Below are 27,486 nucleotides of genomic sequence, written 5' to 3'. Positions count from 1 at the left end.
CAGCTGAAAAAAAACCAAAAGCACCAGCTCCTTCTGAACAGAGGTTATAACACTTCTGTAGATTCCTTTGCTTGGTGGCATATGGGAGGGTTAGCAGGAAGATGTGGAGGTAGGGATGCATTCAGAGTTAGGGAGTATCCTCTGCCCTAACAGCTGAAGGTGTTGCTAATTCTCTCACAACACCTGGTCTGGACTCTTTGTTCTGCTGTCGCTCATTTAGAGATGCAGAACGAGCAACAGGGAACCGAATTCAAAAGCAGTTCAAGCCAAATCTTAAATAACCCCATTTAGCTGCTACCTAATACTAGAAGTGCCTAATCTCATAAAAGACTGTATTTTTTTAATATAAAAATCTAAGCCTATCTTTCTTTCTTTCTTTTTTTTTTTTTTTTCTTTTGTTTAATCAGTGTGAAAATCAACACCAATCTCCTTATGAAGGTCTTGAGCCTGAGCTGAGTGATGCCTGGTTCCCCAGGATGCCAGTCTACTGGGAATTCTCCTAGGACATTTAACCCCAGGGGCCAAATGAAACTGGATTCCTCTGGAAATACAGTTATACAGATGCTTTATTTTAAACCAGGATTGTTATGCAAAATATCAGCAAATAACCTGTATAAAATAACCTGCTGCTCAGAGCACAGGGTCTGGAAGTAGAGGGTGTAAGCCATGAGGAGACATATTCCTCCTCAGAGGACTAAGACACGTCTCTAAGGAATTCCCTAAACCATGGACTTAAAGTCTTACACTTTTTTTTTCTATTTTTAATTAATCTTGACTCTTTAACAGTACCAGGCACAGACTTTTAGAAAAGGAGTGGACAAGTTCGAGTTGCGAGGAGGGAACTGGATCCTTTCCTCCTTTGGTGAATGTAGCACTGTAATCACATTTATTGCTTCTGCTGACCATGTTTGTGGAGATACTCCAAACTGATTCTGCAAAAGTAAACATCTATAATGCATACCCTGAGAAAAGGCAAAGCCTCTCAAGGGACCAGGCTAGAGAAACACCAGTCTGGAAGTCAGACTTTAAATTTTTAAGTACTTTCTAGCCATACAGGTGCCTACAAATATAAATCCATCCAAAGGTAGGCTGGATTTAGTGCCATAAAAATCTTCTTCGAAGATCTAAGCTGTAGCCATTTGCCCAAGGTAACTCAGCGTGTGGTGCAGCAGCCGAGAGGGGTTCCTTATGCTATGTCCTCCACGGGTACCTTGCACTAGGACCCTATAGCTCTGCAACCATTCTTCTTTAATACCTCACTGTGCAGAGCTCCAGGCAGGAGGTTTGTTTATTGCTGCTGGTTGCCTAAAGGGCTAATGTTCATTTCCTCCCAGAGGAACAGAGCCCTCCTGACAATTTGGATGGTTGCAGTGGGTGCTGAAGGCAGTTTCTGAGGCTGCAGCGCATGACCAAGGAAAGCACCTCGAGCTGCCCCTGCTACCCATCCTTTCAGGGGGCAGAGCTCTCTGGCCATGATGAGTGGTCACAATAAAGCTGTTATTGCTGGACTAACATCCCACAGGTGCATTGCTTCCACCAAGAATTCTCAATAAAACCCAAGAAGCATTTTTTTTAAACTCATAACTCCTTAGATATTCCCAATTGCAAATCTTTAAAATACTTTGCATATCACTAGGATTAAGCGTTATTTTATTTGAGTCACCCATGCCTCGGAGGTTAGCAGTTGCAGGTTTGCTTTTACTCTTGATAGTGCCTTACTTTATTGAAAAACTGTTTTGTTTTCTTGCTAGCAAGTTCCTCTTCTATTGGAATGGATGTATCATGTCATTCACAAAAGACTTGCGACATTATTTTTGTGACATATGTCATTCACCTAACCTTTATAGGTTTTAGGTGTGGAGACTAATATTATCTTGATAAGCTGCGTTTTCTAAACACCTCATGGAATTTGTACTTTCTTATGTTGTCCTGTGTTTTAAAAGAAAGCTAAAAATAGACAGAAGTTAAATGTGCAACACAGGTTTTATGCAGTAAGTTCAAATGGAGATGTTTCCTGTAACAAATACGTGTCAATTTATAAACGTATTTCCTTTTTTTCTGGAGAAGAATTTGGTCAGTATTTCCTGTATTTTAATACTCTTATGTGTTTGTTATGATAGGTCATAGGAAAAGTAGCTAGATCTTTGGCTAGTGGAAATAGAAGATATATTATTGTTTTCATTACCAATTGTAACTTAAGTGTTAGGACAAAGGCATATGTTTTCTTTTAAAGGCCTACTGGCTACCAGGTTGTAAGTGCTGTAATAAAAACTAATATCTATATGGTGTGTGATTAATATAATTTTAATTAAAAATTAAAATTCAAAAAAATATTTTAGGTTTTTTTTTTTTCCTTGCATGTTTCTCTGCCTAGGGAGTGAGAGCAGGCCAGTGTGTTAGACTTTTTAAAATCTATTTGGTTTTACTTACTAGCTTGTATAGAGGAAGACATTTCTTAGAAATGGAACAACATTAGGGGCCTCTTAAAATATGAACTGCTCTTTTTGCCGAGACAGTTTAAAATAATCTTAAATTTTGTATTAACTTTACTTTTTTGTTTAAGAAGTTTTTATTAAATCCAGAATTTAGGCCTAAGTTATCCTGACACCGTCCCTTTAAGAAAATGTCAGCATATAGTAAGCACTCTGGATACACTTTAAATTTTATTATTGTAGAGGGCTTTTGGGGGGGGAGGCAGGGGGATGTTGTACAATTCAGTGCAAAGGGGAAGAAAACCTAACAAATTCTTGGGTACTGTCCAATTCCTGAGCTAAGCCATGAACTCCATATTTGGCTTGAAATAAGGAATTTTCTCCTCAACAGCTGTCCCTGGAGTCAATATAAACTGTTCTGAAATATTTAGTTACAAGCAGAGAGATACTACAGGAGACACTAAAACAAACTGTTGTGAAGCGCTGGCCATTGTAAGAGACCCCCGATTCGTAGGCTGTACTGTACGTTGCATAATGGTGCAGCTATTCCCCTACATGTTTTCAGTGTGGCATGTTACATAATGAGAGGTCTTCTGAGACACCTAAGTAGTTCTTTCGGGAGGAATGACACAGAGATCAATAAAGCTGTTTGTAAGGAAGGAGTGCAAATCCAGGCATGGTGATAGAGGCTGAATTACCTTTCCTTTATTCCTTGGAAGACCTTTAAAAAGAACACAGTGTTCACCTCTTCGCCTATCTTTGTATTTTTTAAAGACTTACTGCTCTAATAAATCATGATTTTTTGAAACAATACTTCCTGACAATGGAAGATAGCCAAAAACCCCTTAAAACTTAACTGGAGCATTAGAAATAAAAGTACCCTTTGAGTAAAATTTTACCATTTTGAATGAACTAGGTATTCAATCGAAGTCTTGAAATGCTACTTAAAATGAATCCTTAAGAAAGACATTACTTTTCTTCTTTAATTTATAAATCATCATAAAAGCAGGATAAAAAATTCTTTGTAAAACACTGCTTGACTCCTCAGCTGCTGAACCGAAATCCTATGCTAATCTAGTGTATGCCACTGAATCATGAACTGAGACTGATTACCTACTCCAGGTTGTGTATTTATACTGCTAAAAAAGCAGCAACTTTACTGTATACTTAAAAAATGTATAAAAGAGAGAGCATGCAAATAAAGAATGTCAGGTAGGTATAAACCAGAACTGGCTGGAGTAAGGGGGCTGTAGAGCTGTATCTTCTCTTACGGAACATTTTGCAATCTGCTAAGAACCCTGTGTATTTTGTTATTGTCATGGATGATGCCTGTTGTTGAAATCTGAAGTATTGATGTAGAAGGTTTGGATGTAACTTCTACAAGAAAAGTGCTACCAGACTGCATCACAGGACAGAACAGTCTTTGTAAGATTTCTTTCTTCAAGGGCAGTTCAAAAGAATGCAATAAAATGGGTTTATTTTGCACTGAAATGCAACAATTATCAAGAGCTGTCTTGGGGTTGAATGTGGTACAATGTCAAGAGGTTGAAACTAAAGTCTTTAGCTCACAGGTATTAAATTAAGATTGCTGGCAGTGAACTCTCTCATATTTTGGATGTTGGCAGTTTCAAATGTGATTAACCTCATTCAGTTAAAGTAAAGCTGGGGGACTGTTTATACTGTTAGTAGAAGGAGCACAGCACAAAACCCCGAAGCTTAGCATTTACTCAGTTGAGAACAGAGAAGGTATGGGGACCGAGAATAGGAAGAGGATGGTAAAGGATAGTGAAAGAAAAAAAGACAAAAAATGTAAATACATGAACATATGCAATATTTAAGAATGCAAATAACTGTGGGTTCAGGAAAGATGAGGATTTTTCTTGTATTGCCTGTAGTGTTTGAGGACTGAGCTGTTCAGAATAACAACTAAATTGTATATTTTCTAAACTGAGGCAAGACTTGGTATTAGACTTCTGTACAAAATTGCTGTTTTCATCAGTAGAACTACTGCCATGAATGAAAGACAGCATCATCTTAAAATTATACCTAGACATAGGAACCAGTTTTTTACATAAAGTGGGTCATATGCTTTGAGCTGTAATAACTTTCTAATTAAAAGAAACCATTTTCAAGGGACAGTGTTCAAGAACAGTTTTCTCTAAAGCCATGGCACTGGTGCAGTCTGGATACTCATCTCTTTCCAGCAGGCTAGTAGAGAGCCCACAGTAATGTTAAGAGTATTTTATTGAACCTCTTTTGAACACCATTTAATTTATTCTCCAGGTAGAGCGTCAGAGGTTGGAGAGCCAGAGACAGTTTTTCTACAAGAGGCAGGAGTGAAAGGCATCATCATGCAAGTGGCCAACCTAGCTGCTGGAAGCAAAGGTAAGTAAACATAATGCTTCCCTTTGTGCCCTTATCTATAGATTGCTTTGGCTGTTCTAGACTGATGAGCATTCAGGTTTAGGGTGGGTGTAGAACTGAAATGCGTGCTTGTGCTGCCAATAAAAACCCTGCTAGAAATCAGAAAACTCAAGTTAGAAAGATTTAAATTCATACAATTGCCCCTCTGTGGTAAACCCTAAATGAAGTCCATTCTCTGGAGAGAAATCAACTTTTTGTGTGCGTATTCTTCTAGTAAAGCACTGATATTTGCTACGGCTGCTTGCATGATCTGGTTCCCTGTAAGAATCTACATAGCAAGAGAACATCCAGCTTTTTGACTGAAGTCTCCTTGGGGAGTTGATTGTCTTCAAGTTTTATTTTGCATAATGCAAAATGGCTTGTTGGCACTTGGCAAATAATAACAAACACCAATTTAAATACCCTGATACCTTCATTTAAAAAAAATGACCAATGGAGGTCTGTTCTGAGATGTTCTGAAGTCAGGGTTTTAATTTAAATATATTACTTTATAAATCATTTAACTTTTCTGTAAAAAGTTTAAAATTGATAATGTGTGGTTTTTAAGTTTCAGACAATTGCTGGTTAGTTTCTTTACAAAACCTCGGCAATGAAAGCAGTTGTTTAAAGCTGTCAATCTGCAGTCTCCAGTAAATCACATCTTATTTCTGTGAATTTTACTGAACATACCCTTACAAATAAAAATTAAGTCAAATGCTGATAATTCATATCTGCTGAAATAACTGATTTTCTAAAAATATTCGGTAGAATGTGTACTTGGCACTTGGGCACAATCTGCACTCAATATGAAAACAGGTTTATAAGTTTTAATGTCATAAAATTTATGATCCTCATAACTTTCCATGTCTGTGAATGTAAAAACTTGAGTTTTAAAATTGTTTGCTGTTAAAAACAAAATGATCTGGAAGGAATTTTGCTTCAGACTTAGAAAAAGGTTTTATGGGATGGATAGGGGGATTTTCTTATCTCACTCTAAGGAGGACAGTACTGCATCCATAAGCATCAAGGTCGTAAGTAAATCTGGTTTATGTTCATTTGGTCCAAGTTTGCTCTAAGTGGCTATAGCTAAATTAGCAAGATATATAGCTGTATCAGTAAAACTGCTTGTGTAGTTCCTGGCTGTGGCCCAGAGGAGACCTGCCTGTGAGATCATCCAGGGGCCATTCCCAGGAGCTGCTTTGGATGCTGTTACCCTGGTTCCGTGGGTGGACGGGGAAGGGGACAAATGTGGTGTGCTCTCTGTGTGGCTGCTTGGTCTCAGGGCCAGCAAACAGTCCTTGTCCTGTTGTGAGGCTGAACTGATAACTCTCCTTTATCAGGGAATTCTTCTATGGGCAAGAACAATTTATCAGTACCTTCTGGAAAAACAACAAATGGGAAGTTTTGTCATGCCCCAGAAAAAAATGTGGACAGTGCCTCTGCAGAGAAGTGTGTTTAGCAGAGATCTGCTCCTTAGCAGCCTGTCTTCTCCCTGCTCTGCCCAAAGCCTCCTCTCTGAGAAACTGCGATGTATCTTTTCCTTGCTCTTCTGGGCCTTATTTCACTGCTGACGTGAGTTGGACCTGTTTCTTTGGAGATTGTGGAGACTTAACACACCCCAGCATATTACCCCGCAGAGTCTGCCCACAAATACAGGTGGACAGACAGCTTCGTTTATGTGTCCAGCAGATGTACTGTCTCTTCAGTAGCTCATTCTAGTGAAAAACATGGTTGCTCACCCACTTTTCATCCCTTTCAGAAGAAAGAGGGAACAAAACATTCCTCAAATCCTATGACAGCACCACTGTAGCCAGAAAAATAATGTATAACCGTGAATTTAATGCATAAAATATTTAAGGTGAATTCTAAGATTCTTTCCCCTGGGCTTGATTTTATATTAATGTGTGCCAAAATCAGGTCCTGCAGCACAGTCTACTGATGAATTCAGTCTCCCAGAGAGGTGGGTCCCCAGGGCACCAATTATTTGAGTTAATATATTTGGCATCCAGTACATCCATCTGAAATTCATAATCTTCAGGACTAAGGGGTCAAAAAAACATTTGGAAACAACTGACAAAGGCATTTTCTTGTTATTGTTTCTGGGATTAACATGGAGATATTTGTCTTCTTGCGAGCATCAGTTCGAAGTGTTCTGCTATTACATCTCTAGTCTGAATCTTCTTGTGAGGAAACTAGTGTCACTTGACTAGACCTTGAAATGGAGTATATCTATGGCTATACCACCCTCGTTTGGGATCTTGCCAAATCTGACAGGCTAAGCAGGGTAGGACATGTTGGGAAACTTCCGAGGAGAGATTGTAGTTGAACCTACTGGTAATCTGCAAGCCAATTTTTTCATAGCTTTCCTGGCCTTGCATTTAGTTTTTCATGCGACTTCTTGTTTCTCGGTATGAGTGAGGGAGTGTCTGGCCACATGCCCAAGTCCAGCTGCCAGGTTTTTGGGGCACTCAGTGGTGTGGCAGAATGCTTTGTGTCCACACTACCCTTGTCCTTACCACAGCATCGTATGGTGGACATTGTGTAAGCTGGCTGTGAGGCTTTTATTGAGTGGATCCCCAAATTATGGGGCCTGGGACTATCCTGAGCTGTTGCCTAATGGTGTGGTTGTGTGTTGCTGAGCTCTGTAAGCTCTGCTCCCAGCAATATGCATGAGGAACTCACTCAGAGAACACAAGTGTGTTCATCACCGTCTTGCTTGCACTCCTATGGACTGCAAAGGTAGATTTATGGGACTTCAGAGACTCCCTTTGGAGTAGAAGCTAAAAGCAATCGTGTGTCTCCACTAGGTCTAAAAAGTTGGGTATTTTTCCAAATCTGTTGCTTTGTGCGTCTGTTTTCCTGCTCATTAAAAATATCATGTCCTTGTCTCAGAGAGAAGCTTTGAGAACATACATATGAATGAATGTGATATTCTAGGTTAACATTGCAATAGAGGCTGTCAGTGTATTTTCTTTTTTTATGTGGCAAGTGTAAGATTTCAGATGTCCTTTATTAATTTCCTGGCTTTTAAATGTTTTACTTTGTAAATGATGTGATAAGTAAGTACACTGTCATTTAACAATATTCACTGTTTTTACATAAAACTCATTTTCTCCTGCAATAAAACATCAGTTTGGACCTAGTAAGATACTATGAAAGGCCTAACTAGTTCTTACATTTGCTGCGTGTTACCTATCAAATGATGTCTGTCTATAAGTCAAGTAGTTTTCCAGTTTTTGAAACGATGATTTTTTTCCCCCACCACCAATATGGCCCAAATTTTGTTAAATAAATGTTTTGAGTCTGTCTGTGTTTGTATTTTCCCAGGCTCTTTTAATGCCTGAGGGAATAATTTATAGGGCTGTAATTTTGTGAGTTACTGTGTTATGACCATTTATAAATGGCTCCTTAGGGCACTAAAAGGGCCAAGAAAATGTAAATACAAACACAAAACAGAAACAAATACCTGCAACATGAAGAAAACTATAAGGAGAGAGACCATATGGCCTAACAATTCAACTCCATTTAATGGCTCCATTCACCTCCTATTGAAGTAAAAGCATGTTTTACTACTGACCATAGTGAAAGAAAAACTGAATATTAAAACCTCACCTGTAGCATGACAATTATCTAACTCTGTGTTTAATAATATCCACACTCATTTATTTATTTTTTTTAATATTGGGCTGCAGTTCTTTACTACCAAATGTAACTCCTTATTCCCCCTTCCCTCCAAATTTAATAATGAATATTTTGAAAGACTCCTGTAGCTTTAGGCTTGGCCAATTAATAAGCCCTTTATAACATTCTACGTTGCAGTAGTTAAAAGTGAACTGTTGGCTAGGACACCTGATGGCAGCCAGGCACTGTGGGTCCTGGTCAGTTTTTACTGGAGAGAGATACATGCTCCCACGGGGAGGAATGGGAGATTTGCTGGGCTGAGCTGCCCTGTGGAAGCAGGGGCACCTTATTGACACCTTATTGTCAAGAGCATCTGAGCATCTGCCATGGGCAAAACATCTCTACTCAGAGTGTTTTTACTTAATTTATGTCCCGTTAACATCAACTTCTGATCAATGATTTGGGTATAGAGAAAAAAGAGACCATCAGCAATCAAAAAATCACTTGAGCCAAACATTTTTTCCTCCTTCTTTCCCAGGCTTGACTTCCCCTGTATTTGCTGGGGGTTAAACTCAGTCTGTCCCAGTTACTCCGGTCAGGTGATGGGTGACACAGGAGGTGTGGTGTTGTGTGTGTAACCGGTGTTCCTGCTGCTCTCTTTGCTTATTTATTTTGTTCTGCTGCTCTTTGCTTCTCATTCAGTTTCTCTGCTGCTCTTTGCTTCTTCAGGTTTTCTTGCTATGCTGTTTCTTAGTGCCTTTCCTCTGATGTGGGTTGCCCGTGGGCCATAGTCACTCAGAGGTGTCCCTGTCTTGGTGTGGGTCCCCTGTGGGCTGCAGTCCCACAGGGGTGTCCCTGCTGCAGTGTGGGTCACCCATGGGCCACTGTCCCTCGGTGGACTGTAGGGTATTTACACTACCTGTGTGAGCATCTTGCTCTACATCATGCATTGTGAACTTGTTTCTCTCTACTGTGAAGTGAAAATTTCTGGTGTGCTTCTAATTCTTCTGGAATTAGGTTCCTGAATGTTATGGGTTTGTGTGGCGGGGTTTTTTGGTAGCGGGGGAGGGGCCGCAGGGGTGGCTCCTCGAGAAGCTGCTCGAAGTTCCCCAGCTCCAAGTCGGACCTGCCTCTGGCCCAGGCCGAGCCCATCAGTGACGGCGGTGGCGCCTCTGAGAGAACAGATTTAAGAGGGGAAACCTGCAGCAGGGGAGGAGATGGGGATGGGAGAGGAAGAGGAGATGGGGATGGGAGAGGAAGAGGAGATGGGGATGGGAGAGGAAGAGGAGATGGGGATGGGAGAGGAACCCCTCTGCAGACACCGAGGTCAGTGAGGAAGGAGGGGAGGAGGTGCGCCGGAGGAGGGGATGCCCCTGCAGCCCGTGGTGAGACGGCAGGCTGTCCCCCCCCCAGCCCATGGAGGGGAGCAGGGGAGCAGATGCCCACCTGCAGCCCAGGGAGGACCCCACGCCGGAGCAGGGGGATGTCCCCGAAGATGGCCGGGACTCTGTGGGAAAGCCCACACTGGAGCAGTCTGTGCCTGAAGGACTGCAGCCTGTGGAAAGGACCCACGCTGAAGCAGTTTGTGAAGAACTGCGGCCTGTAGGAAGGACCCATGTTGAAGAAGTTTGTGAAGGACTGTCTCCCGTGGGAGGGACCCCATGGTGGAGCAGAGGCTGAGTGAGGAGTCCTGCCCCTGAGGAGGAAGGATCGGCAGAGACAACATGTGGTGAGCTGACCCCAACCCCCATCCCCTGTTCCCCTGCACCGCCGGGGGGAGGAGGGAGAGAGGAGCGGGAGTGGAGTTGAGCCGGGAAAGAGGGAGGGGTGGGGGGAAGGTGTTCTAAGGCTTGGGTTTACTTCCCATGTGCCTTGTTTTGATGTGATTTGTAGTAAATTCAATTGATTTTCTTTCTTCCCCAAGTTAAGCCTGTCTTTTGCCTGTGACTGTAATTGGTGAGTGATCCCTCCCTGTCCTTGTCTCGACCCAGGAGCTTTTCTTTATATTTTCTCCTCATCCCACTGTGGTTGGGGGGGAGGAGTGAGTGAGCGGCTGCGTGGTGCTTTGTTACCAGCTGGGCTTAAACCACAACACCGAATACACTGAAAAGGTATTCCTTTGCTCTTTGATGCTGCACTGTTAAAAATGAATACAGCACATATACATATAGTGTACATACACATCCTACAGACTGTGAGGTACTCTGAGAGTGTGGTGATACGGACAAATGTCTTGTTTTGAAGAGATGTCTTTTCTTTTATTGTGTGATAGACTTTGTGAATAACTACCTGCAAAGGCATTATGGGCCAAATCATGGGCAGTAATCCTGCACAGGACTAGCTTTGTGGCTTCACAGAGACAAACATTGCACAAGTTAACCGCTGTGATTTAATGATTTAGGACAGTGTTTTTCTATGAGGCATCTGTGAAAGGCAGCTAATGAAATCAAGGCTTTGCTCAGCTTATGTTTGTTATACATGCCTCCCACCTCCCCTGAAGAAATGTTGAAGATCCAGAAATAGAAAAAAACAAAAATCACTGTTTTGGGCCATTCTTGCTCACATTAATTCCATTATGAGTTTTGCCAATGAATCTATTTGAACTGGGACAGAAGACTGTGTGAGAATATTTAATGTGGCTGAGACAGACAATCCTACCTTTTTCCCACCAGCAGAAACATTTTAGTAAATGGTAAGAAAATGAAAAGAAGTGATGTGATCAGGAAGTTTTTTCAGCCACACTGATGGTTTGCAGAAAGGTAGGTGCCATACGAACAATGCTGCATGAGCCTTGAAACCTCTCGGCAGGGAAGTCAGTTCTGAATGAAAAATCCTTGTCAAATGCACCCTGTCATGTTTTCCATCAGTAGAGCTGGATATTGTGTATAATTCCTGTGGAATTGGAGGATGGTAATGTATACACACAGAAAAAGTTCAATTTCAAGTAGCTGCTAACATCCAGTAAACAATATGTTCCAAATTCCTTTCAAGGCTCCTAGCACACTGATTTTTTTTTTTTGTAAACACTGCCATTATCTGTGATATTCAAGACTATTGGTGAGAAGCCTTCGTAACTATAAAAAGAAAAGAATTGGACAGAAAATATTTTGTATTGAAGCTGCAACAGACTGTGTGCCTTTCTCCTAGCCACAGCCCTCTATTTTCACTGTCGTGATCACCATGGCTTTTCAGCAAAAAAAGATTCCAGGCTACTTCAAAGCTGTGTGCCTCCACAGTTTCCCTGTTTGATAATACCAGATGGCTTTGTGACAGTTCATTTTTATCATCATGAAATGGGGAGATTCTAGGCCCTTATACTATTGGACTTTATGACCAAGGCAGGCAAAACACACAAAGCTGCTGTTGGTACTGAAAAGGCACTGAGTGGCAGACATACTCTCAGAAGAGTTTGAGATGCACCTGTGAGTTCACTGACTTTTAAAAAAGGAAATAAAATCCCTGCTCAGGGTTTTTGCAAAGCATCACATGCATTTATTTGTGTTTACACACATTCATAATGAGCAGAACCTTTGCTCAGCCACATGGCAGCATTGCAATCCCTATCATCAACACTGAGGTTACAAAAGAAAATTCCTCTGTGTTTAACCCACAGTTTGTTTCTTCACACAGCACAGGCCATAAACATCAGCCACTGCAGCTCATCCAAATACACTCAATTCCCTTTCAGCTTGAAGGGTGCATGCATGCACGCATACAGCCCTCGTTACTCTCAGACAGCCTTTTGCACGCTTACCATTAATGTCGTCAAGAGAAGGAAGCTGCTTGGGCTTCATTTAAAGAGGAAAACACGTGAAGGGTGATACTTGAGAGCTGGAATATTTATGCAAGAACTTATGCAGTGCTTCCGGATATTAAATAAACAGACTTCAAAAATCGTGAGGGTAACTTAAAAATCATGACTTGGCATGTCATAAAATGTACCATGCTTTGCCTTTGGAGTTTGAACTTTTAGACATGAGGGATGTGCATCTTTAAACCTCAGCATGAGAAACTTCATTTAGTACCCAGGCCACGTAACCTGTGGCTTCATTTTAACCACATATAGTTCACTCCTCTAGGATCCCTTTCTCATCAAGGGAGAGAAGGAAGTGTCTTTGGAGGCCTATAGAAGGAGATCCTGTCTGCTTAAATTCTGCAGGAAAGATGGATTCTTTGGGTGCTTTAGGGTTTCCCTGCAAGTTGAGTGCTTAAGGTAAGCACTGGATGCTCCTGCTTGAAAGCCACAAACTGAGATTCTTCATGAACTGGGATGTTAAGAAAAATGTAATTTACTGGAATATTCTTGATAAAATCCTGTGAGCTGACAACGCTATGAGAGAGCATTTGAACAACAACAATATGGTTTTGTGTGGATTACTTACGGCCATTAAATGCCTACAACTACAAATAGAGTTTCCTTACCTTCTCCTTACCTTCTTCCTTAATCATAAATGATGATTAAAAGGTTTGTTACATTATGATGAAATACTACTGACTGTCAAACCACAAACTGTACTCCAGAAGTAGTTGCATACATGGCTATCCTGTGTTCTAAGTTGATTTTCCAATGCATTCTCAAAGTGCAAATGTTGAACTAGTTTGGAACATTGCACTGTTTCTATAGAGAAGTAAGATGGTTACTGACTGCATCCATCACACTGGGTGGACACACTGGATTGTGCCCTTCACGTGCATTTGGATAATCTGACTATTGTGAGTCTTATGGAGATCTTGCTAGGAATTTGCAATGCAGTTGTCTCCAGTACCCACAAGCTTATCACACCCTTATGCAAATAAAACAGAAACTCAGAGTCTTCTGACTCCTATCAACTAGCATCAGTAGGCACTTTTACCCCCTGCCTAGAGGCTAAAACGATCTTTTTAATTGTCATTTGTGATTATGAGGTGAATGTGTGTGAGAGATGTTGAGTTCAACTAACAACAGAGAGTAAAGGTAGGAAAGGAAATTGTCCTATCAGTTATAACAGAAATGGATCAGCCTTGAGGTCTGAGAGTGTAGATCAATATTTATTTATTTTTTGTTTCTTCACTAGGAATTTTCACAGGTTGAAAATGAATCATTTGCATTGTGTTACTGCCTTCAGTCCCTGACTATCTGGGCAATGCTGGAGTCAAGCACCTTCAGCTATTAGTCTCTATCTTTGAAATAGGAAATAATTTCGGTAAAGGGGATACAATTTACCTTTTAAAAGCTGTCATTGTAATGTTAGCTACTGTATCACTGCTAACGTTGTATACTGTCCCATGAACAGCTAAAGCCCGTAATGTTGTCCCTACATGTCACACCTCCAATGACTTCATCCTTTAACTTTTTGGAGGACTTCAAACACAGAAGTAAAAAGCAGGATCCAAACAGGGTGACATTCCACTAAGCTGGAGAAGAACATATTTTGAACTTTACTAGTAAAAACTGAATTTCTATTCTAACTGATGAAAGGCATTGCCTTGCCCTAAATAAGCTGTGAACTGAAAGAAAGAACAATTGCCACATTTTAAAATGTGGAATTAATCTTTATGACCTGTGAGCAGGAAGGTTCATCACGCTGGTAGTTTTATTTGTTGTGCAAGCAGTCTAGCTTCTATTGACAAATAACAAAAGTGCCTGAAAGTGATTCCAGCAATGCGGGTTAGATATAGCCATAAATGGTGATTTGTGAAGCAGCTTTAATAGGTGTGATAATACTTTGCATTTGAACAGGGCCTGTTATCTAAGCCAGAAGACTTATAAATATTAATTGAGCTTTACAAAATTCTTGGGAAGTAAGTATAGTAAATATAGCGATATTAAGTTTAGAAGAAAGATTATCTGAAATGTTAAGCAACTTGCCAAAAGTCGTATAGTAACCCAGTGCCTGACCTAGGAATACAGCTCTCCAGTTAATGCTCTAAACTGTTAGGTTGCACTAGATTACAGTTCACTGGAACTGTAAATGAACTCAGAACAGTCCTAACGCACGTGGAAAAGATGCCTTAATGTCTTCTGTCAGCAAATTATGAGGCAGCAAGTCAGCCACACTGGAACTTACCAGAGAATTTGATGCTGGAGCAGTTGGATTCAATAATGCAACTAATTACACTTGATGTGACATTATATGAGAGGGTTCTCCAGCACAGACAGAAATGACATGTTTGTTTTGAGAGTAGGAGAGTCCCATCTTGGGAAAGTCAGTTGAGTATTCAGGCTTGACTTTGAAGCCTTTGATGAGAGAAGCATGTCTGGTCTAATCTCTGAGTGACAGGTTCATAAACGCACACACTACAGTTGATACGCTAATGGCCATATTATGCTCTGCTGATTTTCTTTGCCCTGCTCATTCAATTTCTTTAGAGACATCCAGAGATGAAAGAGAAAAATGCACAGTATGTTGTAAAGACCAAAAAGAGGTTTTGTTTGCAAACTCTGTTGTTATCAAACAAAGCATTAGAAATGTACAGCGGCTCATGTAACTTAAAGAGCCCATGTAGTATGAAAGAATACTACTCTTTTAGATGAAAACCTGTCAGTGTCCATGGGAGGTAAATGTAGATTAGTGATAATACAATGTCACTGAGAACTGCAGGCTTTTGTCTTTGCTCACTTTGCTGGTCACATCTGTGGCAATCATTTGCTATCAATTATGACTCTCTCCTGCTTTATGTCATGATGTGACTTACAAGCAGAAGAACAACTGGCTTCACTTTTTACTAGGGAATTCTTCCAGAGTAGGATGAAGCAAGTCTTCAACAAGTGCAAACTGATGGTGAAAACAAGCGTTGCTATGATGCTGTATCTCTTATTACTAGCTGCCACAGCTGCACTGAAGCTCAGGGCAGCTGGGACAAAAATCGGGGTAGCCCTACAAGCTCTGTGAATGTAAAGCGGTGCTTTTGACTGTCTCTCTTTGAGTGAAGGCCACTGATTTTCTGTGTCCAGAAGGGTAGAAAACTGTGTCTCTGTAGCCATTAACAACAGCTGGTACAGAACATTACTAAGTCCTGAGGAGATTGAAGTAGACGGACGCCTGTAATCTTGAGAGCAGACAACAGACGACACTTTATTGTTAAAACACACACATACTTATAGTCACATATTCTGCAAAGTCACTGTACACGCGCACAAGCATAAAATATGATTGGTTATATCAACACTGTACACGCGCATAAACATAAGATATAATTGGTTATACTAACTCTGTACACGCGCATAAACATAGGACATAATTGGTTATACCAATTAAAACACGCAAAACTTGTCTCAGTCTAATTGGTCAAGATAAACTGCCGAATTGAGGTTCTTTGTGCCAAGTTCCCTTTATTGTGGAATGCACACCTGTGTTCTTCTAATTGGCATCTTTCTTTTTTTGTCTTCTTGTTTATTCTGTTCAAGGTCTTCTAAAGGCCTCTGGAATGCTCTTGCAACCGATGTTAGCTAAATATGTGTCCACAAGTCCATCACAAAAAAATGTTTTCAATCTTTGTTTATTCTACTTCAAAATCAAGTCATTTCATAATGATAGTTTCATTTCATGCCCCATTGGAAAAATCATCTCTCTCTACTTTAAGATCCTTGAGTTTAATTCTTGGTATATGTTTTTCTCTTACAAAAGATAAAGTAAAAATGTTAGTCTTGCATTCATATGCAAGATTTCTTGCCAGTTTTATAGACATAAACCCATTAATCTTTCCATTAATGATTAAAAAAAAAAAGTTCATTAGAGCCTGTGTTGCAAGAAAAATATATAGCTCTTGTAGTTATATTTTCTCATTTTCAAATGTCCTCTCTTGTGTCAAAGGCTTAACTGCATTAATTCAGGGTTATATCATGGTGTGGAAAAGGGCACTGAGCTGGGATGCTGGGGTTTATCCCCAGCAGTGCCACTCTCCTCTTTGGTGGCCTATGGTGAGTGACCTTCCAGCGTGGTAGGTCTGAATGGTCCCTGCCCTTTGCCCACTCACAGCCTATGTACCCTCTCCCATATGCTAGAAAAAATGGGATTCTATCCTGATTAAGCATTAAGAGGCATTCAAAGAATGAACAATAAACTCAATTTGTGCATGTTGATAGTGAAAAGTAAGACAATAGGTAGAAATGCACTTTATGCTCTAAGCTCCCCTCTCTCCCTCTATGCTCCTCTTCTCTCTCTCCCCGCCACTGCCAGAGTGTAAAAGGGACCAAAAAGTCTCTGAAGAGCAGCTCTACTCTCCCCACGACCTCAGTGGGAACTGAAAATCTGAAAATACAGCTCACAGCTGATAATAGATTTGGAAGATGACTCCTGTGAGTGAAAACACACTGCTCCTCCTCAGCCCTTCCTCCAGTTTGGACATATGTTAACTGCATTCTTCTTTGATTTGGATGTCTGGAAAACCTTCACCTTAGTGTAATACCACAAGACTCTGAGATTTGCAGCCTGTTCTTTTTTACATGCTGTTGTCCCCATAAATGTTCATCAGATATTTCCTCTTTGCTGTCTGTTGTAACTGTCCCCAAAAGTACTGCCTGGCAAATATATCCAGTTATAAATCTACAGGATTATTATGGCACTATAAAATTGCCTTCAGCTGACTAGGTCAGAGCAGTAGATAAGTTGTGATGATTTTTACATGTATTTTCTGTTGGACAACGTATGCTTTGGATTGTTGTTGCAGAGTCCAGACACAGCCAGAAAAAAAATGCATATGGATTAGTTAATATTTGTGTGATCCCTTTGTGCTGTTTCATCCACCTGTTTAGGTGTGGTCCTAATGATGTGTAAGGTACTCTCTTCTTCAGTGCAGACTGTCCTTATATGCACTCTATATGTCTTGATGATCTATCTGCCTTTGGATCTATCTTGCTAGCAAAACATTTGGTCCCTTTCTTTGTGCTCTTAGGAAGTCAGCTGGATAACAAACAGCTTGCGTTGCTTGGTGCTTCTGCCCCCTCAGTGAACTTGACGCCTCAGCCAAGTGACATTTCATTTCCAGTCAGTGTGGAATGACGAGAGCTGGACACAGGACACCACACAGTTTTGTTCTCATCCTTAGGCTCTGTTTGGTCCCTAAGTCAACAGATACAGGGATTGCAGTAACGCTGCCATACATCATGTGCAGGACCTCAGAGACCTTCCTGGAAACCTAAGGAATGGATCATCCTAATGGCCTTTGAAGATCCTTTTAATCATTGGTAGGCAGCGTGGTGACTGTTAAAAGCTGTTTTGTGGATGGGGTATGAAAAAACAGAATAGCTTTTTCAGAGCTCTGATTATCCCAGGCAATTAATCATTGAGATGTTATAACTGAAAGTGTTTAGTAATTTGGCCTAATTTGCATAATAGTCATAACATAGTAAGTTATGAAAAAGAGTAAAACACTTTCTGCCCCAAACTACTTTGTGCAGGCAGGTTGGTGCAGCTCAGTTCGTAAACTAAAATAATGCAATGCCTTCCTCCAGCGTTGTAATTACAAAAATTACATCAATAGCAAAGAAAGAAAAAAAAGGACATTCAGGCACAGACAGATGAGCACCTTTACAGATGAAGAGTAACAGAGATGAATGGAACTCTGAAAGAAAGAGAGCAAGAAACAGCATTCAAAAGGAAAATATCTTTTAGTAGTATATACTTGCTTTATAGGAGACTGGGCTAGGAAACAGAAAGATAGAAATCCTAAATCCTGCCATGGAGCTGTCTCAAAGCGCTAATTAGAAGGCTTACAGTGGTCTTAATACATTATGTTTTCAGAGAATGTGTAGTAACAACTTAGAAAATAAGAGAATAGAGAGGTTTCAGAGGGCTATTTCTTTCATACAAGGCAAGGTAATGGGTTTGCTTACACAACAGGTGATGTGCAATTTGTTTCAGTTGGTTATTGTCTCATTTTTGTGATATGGTTTTCTGACTGCAGTGAGAAGCATGCCTAATACTGTCAAGTAGAACCATTAATAAGAGAGAGTATGAGAGTGCTTCGTTTTTAGAACTTAATTAGACTTATAATTAAGCCATCAGTGAGACAAAAAATTAGAGAAACAAGACTATTACATTGTGCCAGAGCAAAGTTTAGTGGCATGAAATAAAAGTTGACAAGATGGAATAAATTGTTTGAAGGGATAAACAGAAGATACAGAATAAAGGAGTAATTAGTATCAAGAGGATTGGCATAACCATCAGTGCATGCTGTCCCTCATACTCTGAACAGAATGCCAGAGCTTGTCATTGATAGTAATGGAAATGGAGGCCAAGTCCTTCAAGGGAGCTGACTCTGCAAAAACTGATAAACCAGGAAAGTAATGCAGAGCAAGGAGGAGATACAGCCATGGAATCAAACATTAAATAAGGAGGAGAAATGGAATGATTACGTAGTGAAGTCAAGAGTGTAAAAGATAAGAAAAGCAACACTGGCAAATTAAGTGAATACTCCAAGATTAAGATAATAGAATTTCCAGGAGAGCTGATAGCTTGTGAGAGATGAGAAGTCAGTAAAGCAAGGAGAGGAACCTTTCAGTGCAGCCTGGATTAATTTACTGCCAGGAAAGTTAGAAATTGCCAAAATCTCTTCTAAAGCTGTGCCCCTGCAAAAGCAATTCAGCACAAATAAAGAAGCTAGCAAACTATGGACCACTTGAAATACTATATAAAAGTGCTCCTGACTCTTAGAGGGACGTAATTGTTAGCCTGTAAGTTCAGTGGAGAAGGAGGAGTTGACTTTCTTTGAATGAAGTCCTAGCTTGGAAACAAAATGCTATGACAATGCCCTTTCCTCCCTGTGAGAGTGGACCTTCAATGACCAAATCAGTTTGATTGAACTTCTGGGTTTTCTGGGTTTTGTGTATTGGTCGGTCTAGTTCTGTGCCTCAGGACTCTAAGGCAGTACTACAGCTCTTGGGCAGTCAGCTCCACCTGCACAGAGAGGTTGGGTTTTCCAGAGACTTTGCTGACAACAGGCGTTCCCAGCACCATGCTGCTCGGATGCATTTCCAGAAAGCCTACCTGATGGTGGAGCTCTTGTTTCTAGTCTTTAGGGATAAAGTAGTGGGCAGGCGAGGAACTTGGACTTAGCCAAGCCACAATCACTTTTACTCTGGAAAACACTAGACAGTTACAAAACAACATCCTGTACATACCCTCCTCCCCCGCTTGGTGTGATCTCATCTCCCCTGAGAGTCCTGGTTTGGACAACATCTTTCCTGCCTTTTCATCAGGCATGTGGTAGTGGTTTGGCCTTTTTACTCACATGATCAACTTTTATCATGGTCTTTGTCATTCTTTTGTCCACATACTTCAACTGGGAGCAGTGTAGTTTGCATACTCCCCACACTCCACTGCTTCTTTACACAATCTGTCAAAGCAATGACCTTACTGGTAGAAAACCCCTTTTTCCAGTAAAGAAAGATTATGAGACACCAGTGGATCTTCACTGCTCTCTCAATTTTAATCACCTCTCAGGTCTCCATATGCCAGCATGAGTGTTGTCAATATTCAGAATAGTGAGCTTGAGGCTCTGTTGGTCTGTGGAGATATTGCAAAGCAAGGATCTGAGTAAAAGGTATGTCAAAATAGCATTTCCCAAAGGACGAGTCATTCCTGGGATAATGTGGACAGATCCCAGTGTAGAAGTCCACTTCTTGTCCATATATTAAAAGAGGAGGAACCTGGTCATTTCAGTACAAGTATTGCACACTGGTACAGTGTAAAGTTTTGCCCCCATAACCCCCTGTTTTACCCTTTCCTTACTATAAAATCAGTACTCATACATTGGTAACTTCCTGATGTATTTACAAACTGTGCAAGTCAACTGCTAACCCACTTCACACCGTTCAGGTGCTTTCGAAGTCACTGGAGAGGCTGATGAGCTCTCATTTTCTCCAGAGCCCATGCTTTTGCTTGCAATTCTTTCCTCTATTGACCTTTTTCATCTCAGTTTGACTTTTCTTTCAAAATGTTCATTTTGTAGCTAACTGAAAAACCTCTTAATTGTCTTGATCCAGTTCATCGTGAAGATGAATTTGCATCACAGAGAAACACTGCTACTGTGTTTGGCTTTAGCTGAGATCCTTGTTATCTGTTTTAGCAGAGAGGCCAAGGACTTATTAAATTAAGGCACTGAATTTTTGTTACCTCTCCCAGGATTAGGTCTCTACTCAATGGAGGACTCCATCCAATGCTAAGTCTGGCATTGTTTTCAAGCAGCATAACATTTGCATCAAAGAAGAAAGGAGGAAAAAACCCACTTAAAATGTTCTTTTAGTATTCACTTGTAAACACCCCCACAGGAGTAATTTATTGTGATGATCCAAACATGCTATTTTGCAGTAGTATTTTAGAACTCTACTGCAGAATTGTTAAATAGAGGATTAAGCTTTCTTAAGTTGAGATGAATGGACCAAGGCTGGAAATCTAGAATGGGTTGGTGCAAATGAGGTGTTGGAGAGGGTGACAGGTGAACATCTTTCCTCCCCAGTATTAGTTTACTTGTTACCTACTGCTGTGCTTTCAGAGAGGAATGTTTGGTAAAATGTGGGATTCCAATGGGGAAAAAAAATCTAAATAGCGTTTTGCCATCTTTTATTTTTTGGCTTTATGGGGAGTGCTGCCTGCTAGAAGGGACGTAGGTTTTGTCCGAGCACTGTGCTGTGTCCATACACAGAAAACACTGCCTTTTTTTTCTGCTCAGTTGGTGAAAAGGCTCCGGTAATGTTGGTCATGTCTGGCAGAAAAAAATAAATAAGTACTTATTTCATATTTGGAGAGCTATCCATATTTTTATATCCTAATACATAGAGCATTATAAACCATTCCTGTCTCTAAATCAGTTTTGTCTCAGACATATTTTTGTCTGTATTAAATTGATTCTAGTGCCATTCATGACTAGCCCCTGAGTTTGGTAATTTTCCATGGTGAAAGCTAAGATGGATAACTTTTTAATAGCTGTAAGAAAACAAAAATGATTCCATTGCACACATCTGGATGAACTGAAATCTGGCTTTCCAGGCAATCCATTCTCTCTACTGCTATTTTCAGAAATAATCGCAGTGTCTTATTTAGGATTATCTTAAATACTCTAGGTTTATTTGCAAGAAATATTATTTCCTGATTTATAACTCTTGTAGCCCTATTGACTTATATGGAGAATGAGACAGTGTCAGACTCATTGCCATTCTCAAAGGTATGTAAATAGCAGCTGTCAGTACAAACAAGACAGCAAAGGACCTTCTTTTGGAGGCCACGCATGAAGTATGGCTGTTTACTTACTGTTGGAAGGAAAGTGGCTAATGTGTTCCCTGCAGTCACTGATCCAAAGCCAGTCTGTCACAACAAAGCATCTTTCTGTCAGACCATTTGGAGGGATGTTTGATCCAGGAGTGCATTTTGCTGGTTTTATAGAGTATAAACTCATGGCCAGGGTAACCCTACTGAATGCAGCAGAGCTGTCCTGGGAAGCTGAGCTCTTTTTGCCATATGTACAGTCTTTGTTGTGTGGGATATGTAGATAGCAGAGAGTTGGAAACCAGAGGATCACAGGCTGCTTGTGTGGTACACTGTAAAAGATCTAATTCTGTGATATACAATATTGGACCCAATTTCTGACTAGAATGCACAACGGGAGTACTTCATTAGCAAATATAACCAGCTGGCTCGGCATTCAGTCTTATAGAATCTCCTGTAAGATTATTGTTTTGGTCTGAGAAAATTGTGTACTTCTAATTAACCAGATAGGAGACGGGAGCATTGCATAAGTGATAGTATCAAACCATGGCAGTGCTGCGTAGAGCAGAGGAGATGATACTGGTGTCTTACTCAGGAAGGCATCTGTGAAACAGGTTTAGTGGAGTCAGAAAACATGGAAGATGTTTGAGAAGGCAGTGAAAGCTGGCTTTTATTCACAACTCCTTTGGCAGCAGCAGCGCTTTGAGGGAAAGCAGAGAATTGAAGGTTTTCTTTTTTTTTTTTTTTTTTTTAAAAGCAAGCTCGTCACTGGCAAAAAAAGTATATTAGAAATTGACTGGATATTCAGGGGAGAGGTGAAACAAGGCAAAGAAAAAAGTTGATTTAAATAGGAAATTATTTTAGTTATCTATTTGGTGCACACAGTTGTCAAAAAAACTCCGTAAATACAGTGGTAGCTCCCAGTGTTGACAATAGTTCATGTATTTGTAATATCTTGTATAGTGCATAGTATTAGTAGGAGACATGCTTATATCTTGGTCCCAGCTATATGTAGAGCTGGATGCAGCCACATACTGATAGAGGGAAAGAGGTGGAGTATGACATAGTGTTGCAAAAGGTGATAGTCCAACTCCTGCATAGACAAAGATCACCGTTAAGAAAGCCCTTGCAAAGTAATCTACAAGCCTATGTGTGAAACTGCAAAGTTACAGTGCTTTGTCTCATCTTCTTTTTTGTATGTTGCCAGGATTTGCTTTCCTTTTCCAAAGCACTCTGCTTGGCAAGCCTTCTGTTTTGATTTCGGCGGGGCATTTCTTCCTAAGGGCTTCTACCAATACCAGTGCATACACTGTTTGCTACTATTCCTACTGTTGTCCATAGAAGTTCCAGCTAGATTAAAGGCAAAATGTAAAGGAAGAGAAAAATCACATGTACAGTTTTTACCTAAAGGGCAGTTGTACCACAGGCTAGGTACAAGCTTGTACTCAGAGGCAGACATCTATACGATTATGCTTCTGACAGAGCAAAGTTTTGCTGGAATAAACCCTCCTCTACATTTCTGCTATTGCTAGTCCAGAAAGTGCTCTGCAGCATTACAGAATCGACAAGGTGTCAAGTAAAGATGTGAAATAGAAAAGTATAGATTTTGCTGAATTCTTCCATTTTGGAATCTCTCTCAAAAGAAATTGCCTCTGAACCTCATATGTTTATTTTCTGCCATTTGCAAGTCCCCATCATTGTTGTTACCAATTTATCTGTAGGTGGAAGGGAGCCAGTGAGTTTCTCCCTTCTTTCTAGTTCTGCAGTTGAAGGTGTCGTGGTTTAACCCCAGCCGGCAGCTAAGCCCCACACAGCTGCTCACTCCTGGTGGGATGGGGGAGAGAGTCAGAAGAGTACAAGTGAGAAAACTCGTGCGTTGAGATAAAGACAGTTTAATAGGTAAAGCAAAAGCTGCACACGCAAGCAAAGCAAAACAAGGAATTCATTCACCACTTCCCATGGGCAGGCAGGTGTTCAGCCATCTCCAGGACAGCAGGGCTCCATCACACCTAACAGTTACTCGGGAAGACAAACACCATCACTCCAAACGTGGCCCCCTTCCTCCTTCTTCCCCCACCTTTATATGCTGAGCATGATGTCCTGTGGTCTGGAATACCCCTCTGGTCAGTTGGGGTCAGCTGTCCCGGCTGTGTCCCCTCCCAACTCCTTGTGCACCCCCAGCCTGCTCGCTGGTGGGGTGAGGAGCAGAAAAGGCCTTGACTCTGTGCAAGCACTGCTCAGCCGTAACGAAAACATGCCTGCGTTATCAACTCTGTTTTCAACACAAATCCAAAACACAGCCCCACGCTAGATACTATGAAGAAAATTAACTCTATCCCAGCCAAAACCAGCACAAAGGCACTCCTCCTAGGGGATGTTTGCTCTTCTTCACTGTATATGTTTCATTCTTTTACTTCATTATTTGCTGGGTGCACTATTCTCCAGAATATGCAGAGGTACATATTGTATAGTTTCCTCTTTCTTTTAGAATTTGAGAATCTAAATAGCCTTAATATCTGATCTCTCCACACCTGTAAATTTCCATAATTTCTTTTGCTTTATTGATTTTTATTGCTTTCTTTTTTCTTGCATAAAATGATCTCTATGTTGCACATTCTATGTATAAAATGATTAACAAAAGTCTCCACAGATCTTTCTCTTCCACATCCCTAAGCAACTTCTTCTCAAAACAATTTTAGTGCACTTTAGTTAATGACAGCATTCTTAAGAAGGAAACAATATGTAAGGATTGAAAGAAAAAAAAGATGTGGGCATCAGTGTGGAACAGTAGGAGGAAAACAATTGGAAAATAAAGAGGTCATAAAGAAATTAATTTGGAAAAAGAAGTAAATTAAAATACTTCTAAAAAGTAGACTGGAAGCTGAGGACAGAGCTTTGTGAGGAGATAAGGGTTTATGCAGAGAAAGACTGGCAAAACCTTACAACATTATTCTGAATTAGATGTAGGGACTAAGCCCCAAACTTTCAAAGAGTCACAATCTGCAGAGTACATATCTTACTCTACGTAGCTTTCCTTTCAAACTGTTACATGAGCTACTCTCATGTAAACTCTAATGTTGGCTTCAGCTGGACTGTATGAGTGAATAATGGGCTTGCAAGATCAGACCCATGTCAATGGAACTGGAAGAAATGTCTCCTCATTAAACTTCTATCAAGGAGTTTTGCAACCTATTGTGGAGTTAAATGAGGCCTGAGGCTGCTTTTTAGTCTTCCATGTAGACTTAGGAACAGGATCAGGCTATAGTGGTGGGGTAGGGCTACAGCTCTAATTATCTTTTAGATAATCTTTGCAGTAGCTTTGCTAAGTTTCAGGTTCCTGTTCTTATGAAGGGTTCTCTAACATCCTTTCTGATGCGTATTGGTTTTTAGGTCAGAATTCTTAGAGTTGCTACTGCTCCTGACTTCTGTAGAAGCAATGGGGTAATGACAATTTTTAATGATTCTTAGCTAAAGGCAGGCTGTTCCTAGACATATGCACAGCTCCTAGAGGAAGCAGCGAGGGAGTAAGTTGAACAACATTCATAGAGTGGGGGTTGAAGGAAAGGAAAAATAAATAGTTCCTGCAATAATTACTAGACTCTCAGTTAAAATTCAGCCTGGGTTGTTGAAATCTAAAATTATTGCTATGAATGTGAAAGATAATTTAGTGGGGTCACATGGGAGTCCCACCTGCCACTCTCCATTTAGAGGTCAAATTAGGGAATAGAACCTCTGTTGCCAGTTTAGTGTATTTGTGATGTTGTTCTGTATTTGCTCCATGTATGAAGAAGACATTCGATCCTTGGTGGCTGTCAAGCCAGACCTTTTAATGACTACTAGGTATCTATGTTGCAAAGTAGCTTTACATCATGAAGAGAATCTTGACAACTTTACCATTCACAGACTGAGAAGAAGAAAGTGATTTGTAGGTCTTCATTTTTCTCTGAAATAGTATCATCACAAAGATACACCATAGCTGCAATATAAGCATCTCTCAATGGGATTTGAAAGTGTGTCATGAAGAGTTCAATAAAATATTGCAGGGTAACTGGAAGGAATGAGTTTACCTGATCCAAAATGTAATTAGAAAGCAGAGATAACACCAGCAATGGTGACCCTGTCATTATAAAAAAATATATACTGATGTAGGTGATGACTTTGGTTTTACTATCTCTCTTTAGTGATAGTGCCAACAGAGCACAGTGTCACTAAATTAAAACTTGCTCTCAAATTAATAGTCCAGAGCCAAGCACCTTTGGAATTCATCAGTAATGGTTGGGCCAGTTTGGACTTCTCTATCAGGTCCTTATAATGTGTCAAAAAAAATTCCAGGTTATACTTAATTTTAGGATCAGGTCAGGACCTGCACTTAGATTTTTTGCATCACCCATGTTTAATTAAACTTACTATAGATTATAAATGAGTGCTCTCATCATGACCTGCCTGCCCTGGTTTACCTTATGAAATCTGAACATATCAAACACAAGATATTCAAGACATAAGTGTAATCCTTCAATGGTAATCATCTTCCATTTTCCATTCTATTTATTAACACAAGTTCGCTCCTAAAAGAAGCAAGTAAACAAGCTGCAATTTAGAATCATTATGTCAATGCCAATAAAAGTCCTGATGTGCTGCATGTACAACCCATAAATACCGGTCAGCTAAGTGTTCACCATCTGTTCTGTTACCCACACAGTAAATAATCACTGTTGCAGCATTTAAATAAAAAACATGCTGAGAAATTTCTGTGCTCATTATCAGGCAGAGTTCAGTTCAGTTCATCACATTATTTCAAAATAGGTCTTCATCATTTTCCATCTGGGAATATTACAAGCAAGTAACAAAACAGGTGTGTACACACTTGGGACATCTGAGAACATTTTTAAACCTCAACAATATTTCTGCTTATGCTAGTTAGACTTTCCATAGTATTTTATACAACCAGTAATGATGAACTGTTTGGTAATTGTGCCAGTGCCAGAAAGATAAGCAGCAGCCTTTCTACGGATTGCACAGGGACTCAGTTCAGGCTTAGTCAACTCAGCCTCAGGTAGCCACTCAGTTTACACTGGGTGCATTTAGTAGTTTAGTATAGGTATTAGCTTAGTCACTGCCATCCTAATGTGACTTCATTATCTGATTTGTATAGTCCTGCCAGTAACTGGATATCTAACCTTATACTAGAGAGGGCAGAAATTATTTCTTTAAACCCACTTCCAATTTTCCAGTAATTTTGATTTTTGGCCAGTTTGAAATGTTAGGAATATGTAATTGGAAATGAATGGTTAAGATTATAAAATGTTTGTGCTTTCAGTGCTGCAGCATTTTTAGTGAATTAACCTCAGTGTTTACAAGACACTCGCAAAGTTAAGCCTGCAAAGCTTTAAAGTGAATTGTACCATTTGTATAATTCTCTGAGGAGGAAAATGTTTTTGCAAGGTTCTTGGCATGACTTTCTTTGAAATTGTTAGGGCCTTTTATTTACTCAGCAGTGTACATTGTGAAAAGTAAAACTTCCCCTGTGCTCTAAATTTTAGCCCAGTTAATCTTTCAGGAGTGCTGAAAACAGGGTTTTAATTAGCAGCTTTATCAGTTAACTCAGTCACTCATCACAGTGCTTATCTGATACCATGTCCATGCAGGCACTTGGGAACATCAGAAAAAGTCTGACTTGTCAGTGGGACAGTTGAGAGGACCTTGGTGGCAGGGGAATAAAAGAGACCACAGAAATGGATGGCATTAAATGGAATTTGATACAAATCCAAAAGGAATTATCTGACCAAAGTAGCCTAGGATAGGCGTGGATTTCTCTTGTATTTCTCCCTGATCTTCTCTGGTATGTC

This window comes from Aquila chrysaetos, chromosome Z, assembly GCF_900496995.4.
Source record: "Aquila chrysaetos chrysaetos chromosome Z, bAquChr1.4, whole genome shotgun sequence".
Classification (NCBI taxonomy): domain Eukaryota; kingdom Metazoa; phylum Chordata; class Aves; order Accipitriformes; family Accipitridae; genus Aquila; species Aquila chrysaetos.
This window is presented reverse-complemented; position numbering follows the sequence as displayed.